Below are 5,470 nucleotides of genomic sequence, written 5' to 3'. Positions count from 1 at the left end.
AATAACTACAAAGGGGAAACTTCTTTAAAACCACCAACAATGAACAAAAATAAAATCCACTCGCTCTGCTGTTTTAAAATTTCAGTGTTAGTTTTTACATGCCCTCCCCACCCTCCAACCCTGTTTGTAAGGAACTAAAATATTACATCTGGTGATCAGCAAAGATCTCACTGTAGCTCGAATGAGGAACACCTGTTCAGCAGAGGAATGCTGGCTTTTTAAATGGAAGGAGATAAATTTAAAAAATGATGCCGGACTCCTTCCGTTCTTCACTGCTCTTAGAAAAACTTTCCAGAATACTGCTTCACACTGTCCTGTAGCAAATACTGGGCATTCTGTATCTGGTCCTGTGCTCCTGTGCCGGTACTGGTCCAATCTTTGGATCCTTCTAAAGGCTCATCAATTTTGATAGAAGCTCCTGATTTGTGATGGATTTGTTTAATCCACTGACCACCTTTGCCAATAATAGATCCAGCTAAATCTTTGGGATTCATTACTTTTGTAGTAATAATAGGTCCACCAATATCACCATATGAGCCACGACCCCCCTGCATAGGAATAATCACATCCCCAGAGCCACCCTGTGATTCATATGCCATCTGCCATTCTGGTTGGTCCCATGTATCTATGGCAGAGTCCCAAGTTTCATCAGCACTGAAACCAACTACACCATCATTGTGATCTCCAGGTCTCCTTCTTCTGTCACTGGCTGGCGGATCTCCTCCTCGTGGTGGTGTTGTTGATGGTGGTAGAGGAAGATGCTGAGCTCTGCTGCCACCCAGGCTACCTTGCCAGGAGGGGGGTGGTCCATGATGAGGGCTCATGTCATCATAATCTCTTCTAGACGGAGGCATGGAACTCCCACCCCGACCAGGAGGCATTCTGTCAAAACCACCTCTTCCCCACATGGGAAATCCTACAGGCTGTCATCAAACATCATTTAAAACCACCACAATTGTAAATTCCCTCATAAAAATTAGGATCATAAGGTTGCACACATGTCTTTTGATGGGAGACTCAGCTATAAGGTCAAGGACGATCTTTATGCACTCTACACCCTATCAGGCTTCTCTCCAACAAGAACAACACTGAGAGTGAATGAGGACAGCATTGTTGGAAAAGCTTGATTGTTGTCTGAGTGTTCTCTTGAAGTTCTTTGATTTTGGCACCTTTGACCCCAATAATTCCTCCTGCCTGACATTGATGAATTAATGGTCTCCACTCACAAAGTCACTTCCTTTATAGTGTTGGAATGTTTAAATGCATTCCATAGCACCATACTGGAGTGCAAGCTGGCTGGTTACAGTGGCTGTTGGCAACTGCAGACCCTCTTCCAAGGTAGGGATGATTTTCTTCAGAATTTCTCCAATTGTTTCAATATCAGCACTGATACTCAGTATGTATTTATTGTCTGGGACTGAAACACTGGCACTGTAGTCTGTACTGAGAGCCTTAACATTCTTCCCTCCTTTTCCAGTCATTGCCCCAGCATTCCTGCTCTGAAACAGTATTTATAATTCAACCATTTCATTGGTGTTTCTAGATCTTTTAGTATCCCTACCTAGCCACTTTCCCCGTGTTTCACTTTGTTGGCTGGTGCTGGGGCAGCGATGTCGGCACCTGCAACAAAGGGCGCTTGCTCCTCTTCCATATCTTCTGCAGGATGTTTACCAAATTCAACACTGGTTTTAGTGTTGGAGAAGGTTTCTTCCAGTTGCTCAGTTTCCATTTTCTTGTGTTAAGTAATTTTTTTTTCTTTTTGGTACTGGGAAACAAACTCAGGTCCTTGTGCTTGTAAGGCAGGCAGCAGAACCACTGAGCTAATCCCCAGCCCCATTTTCTTGTATTAAATGGACACACCAATTTATAAACAAGTAGGATAAGGCAGGAAGTCGAGATCAGTGCACCAGAGCAGGGGAGGATAATGGTGGCTGTGCTGCTTTCGCCAGAGTGGCTCTCTCCTTTCTCATCTGCACACTCACTGGCTAGGCTATGAACATCTTTCAATGTATTCACTAGCTTGTCTTTTTTGAAATTGAGGTACTGATGTTTCTATTGATTTGCAAGACTTCATATATTTTAAGTATAAACCCCTCATGATATATATGATTTGCAAATATTTTCTCCTATTCTGTAACTTTTCATTTTCTTGATAGTATCTTTCAAAGCATAACAGCTTGTAATTTTGGTGAAACCTACTTTACATATTTCCTTGTTTGTGGTTTTGTTGTCAAATGATAAAAGCCATTGCCAAATCTAAGGTTGAAGAGTTTATTGTTTTAGCTCTTAAATTGAGGCATCTGACTTATTTTGGGTTCACTTTTGTATGTGACTACACTAGGGAGTCCAAATTCATTCCTTTGAATATGGGCATTCTGCTGTCCTAGTAGAAATCCTACACTTTGTTCTTTGTCAATTGAATTGTTCTGACACCCTTGCTAAACACTCAGTTGACCAGTAAAGGTGACTCATTTCTGAATGATCATTTATTTCCTCAATCTATATCATCTTTATGGGCTTATCACACTATCTCACTCACTGTTGCTTTCCAATAACTTTGATAATTGAGAAGTCTAAATCCACATATTTTGTTCTTTGTCAAGATTTTATTGATTATTCTGAGTCTCTTAAGCATCCATATGAATTTTAGGATCAGCTTGTCAGTTTCTACAGAGCCAGCTATGACTGATGCTAGGGATGGTGTTGAATCTGTGCATAAATATGGGGGCTATTGTCATCTTAATTATATTATCTTTTGATCCATAAACATGTGTTATCTTGTCATTTACTTCCATCTTTCTTTTTTTTTAATTTTATTGAGTTTATTGGTACATTTTAGGGGTACAGTACAGTTACATTCATTGTTGGGATCATGTACCTCTACATGGCAAGTCTTGATTCTCATTTTTTCCCCTTACGTCTGCCCTCCCTTCACCCTCTCCTCCCCTCCCCATCTACAAACACTTTATTTTCATCTTCTCATTCTCTCACATTTTTTTCTTTTCCCTTTTTGTTCTTCCCCTACCCATCACACCTTCCCTACACCTTTAGCTCCTTTCTTCCCATTTCTAAATGTCAGTAATCTTATTAGAATCTTATGCATTGCTGCAGATTATTCACACCAGGGAAACTATTCGGTATTTACACATGTGTGACTTATTTATTTCACTTAGGAGTATATCTTCAATATGCATCCATTTTCCTATGAATCTTTCTTTTAGTGATGTTTTAAAAATTTCAGAGTATAAGCCTTACACTTCTTTTAATAAATTTATTCCAGATATTTTGTATATATTGATGCTATAATACATGGAATTGTGAGTTTTTGGATTGTTCACTTCAAATGTATAAAAGTATAATTTTTTTTTTTTTTTTTACCAGGATTGAACTTAGGACCAATGCTTGCGAGGCAGGTAGTGGAACCACTGAGTTAAATCCCTGGCTCTTTCACTGGTGTTTATAACACTAGATTCTACTGAGCCATGCTCTTATTGGTGGTCAGGTGGTAAAAGTGTTTGTCTGCTCTTTGTGTTCTTCCTTCTTGCAAGTAACTACACAGCATGGTAGTCTCTCCTTTAAAGCTCAAGGTTGGTGCTGGGAAGCATTCACATACTTCACATTCAGCTTCTTGTCATGAGAGGAGGGAAATAATGAGATGAAGGGAGCCTTATCTCTGGCTGCTACACACCTGAAATCTTCCCTCTTCCTCATACTGCTGCTATATAAACCCTTTAAAACTCTCAGCTTCTGCATTAGCACAACGAGTGGTGTATTCATTACTTTCCCATTGAGGGGAAAAAATCCTTGATGCTCACACCTCAAAAGAGGGGAGGGTTATTTTGGTTCATTGTTTCAGTGGATTCAGTCTATGGTCACCTGATTCCAAGGCAGAAATGACATGGCAAAGTGGCCTGGCAGAGGACAGCTGCTTACTACATAGTGGCCAGGAAACAGAGAGAAGTGGAGGAGCCAGGGTAGGAGATATGTGCCCTCCACACCTCTTCCAACCAGACCCACCTCCTGACACATATTTAGCTCAGCAGATCTATGCATGGTTGAGTACAGCACCTCATAATCCAATCACCTTTTAAAAGGCCACTCTAGATTTCAACCATAACAAACCATGCAGCACAGGTTGTTGTGAAGAAGAAGTAAAGTAAAAAGCATGTATCTGGCACCCCCTAAGCCCTCACAACTATCAACCTTTGCACTGGTACTGGGGCTCGAACTTGGGTCCTTGTGTTTATGAGGCATGAGCTGGAACCACTGAGCCAAATCCCTGGCATGACTATCAACTTTTAATACACAGCCCTATAGAACTTGAGAATAAAGCAACAGTTCATGTTCTGACTCCACAGAGTGAAACTATTTTCCAGACTCTTACTCATGAGAGTCCTGGGATTTGAGAAGGTTATCAGGTTTATTGATTCCTTTGTTTATCATGAAAATACTAATTTCCCATTATAAAATTTTCCCATTTTTGTGCAAAACAAGAGTACTATCCATTTTCCCAAACAGCCAAATCAACTTCAGATTTCACTGATATTTACTTTACCAAATTCTTTTGCTCTGTCCTTTGACTGTAATAATTATTAAAAAGAAAGAATAAATACCTTCTTGAGAAGACACAGCTGTTTCTAAAATCCAGTCACAAAATAGACAATTCCTAAGAGAAAGTTCTTGGAGCAGACGGTAAGAAGACTCTTCGACATAGGGAAATGGTAGCATTTTTGAGAGGGAAGAAAGTATGAGAAGGCTGTATGCCAGCCCTTCTTCTGTCCTCTCTTGAGACTTGAGCAGATGGCTGTGATGTGTCTGCCCATGATGAGCTTCTGCCCATTCCTGGTCACCATCTCCTTCACTGTCAGCTTCTTTTTTCATTTGAAGATTCATCTAGGATATAAAGTTACTATCTGGAACCAAAACCAGATAATTGAGGAGAGCTCAATAAAATTTATAGAGGCAGGATATAGGGAACCCCCAAGGATGTTGTGCCTTCCTAAGGTTCATGTCATCAAGAAACCTGGATGGTACTGAGAGGGGGTGACTATTGGCAGCCAGAGAGTACGTATTGAGTGTAGCTCTGATCTTTTATTAGGGACATAACAGCCATTACTCTCTCCACTCAAGGGTAAACCAATTGTCAATCATCACATTTCAATTAGTTTGGGAGATGAGAGCAAGTCTTTTCACAACATAATTTGTTTTATTATTATATGAATAAGGACCTAATGGCTGAGTTCCAAGATAAATGTCTAAATTGAAAACATAATAAGTCTTTGCATCTACAAGGGCATAAATTTTTATGCCTATTTTGACCCATCACTTTTCCATAAGCCTTTTACATACCTGCGATTACCATGAGAAATCCTTGCTAAGTACCACAAATCTATGAATGCTTACAGTTCAGCTAGTGAGGTGTCATAGTAAATACATTTTTGAAAATGGCTATTCATGCATACAGAACATT

At 39.9% G+C, this 5,470-nt stretch overlaps 1 pseudogene; it reads right to left on the bottom strand.

Moving 5' to 3' along the window:
• Positions 1-278: 278 nt before the first annotated feature.
• LOC104847889 lies at positions 279-1,729 on the bottom strand (annotated as a pseudogene).
• Positions 1,730-5,470: the final 3,741 nt, after the last annotated feature.

Source organism: Fukomys damarensis, unplaced genomic scaffold, assembly GCF_012274545.1.
Source record: "Fukomys damarensis isolate Sample0158 unplaced genomic scaffold, DMR_v1.0_HiC HiC_scaffold_25, whole genome shotgun sequence".
In the NCBI taxonomy this organism is placed as follows: Eukaryota; Metazoa; Chordata; class Mammalia; order Rodentia; family Bathyergidae; genus Fukomys; species Fukomys damarensis.
The sequence above is the reverse complement of the archived record's forward strand: the minus strand, read 5'-3'. Positions and strand labels throughout refer to the sequence as shown.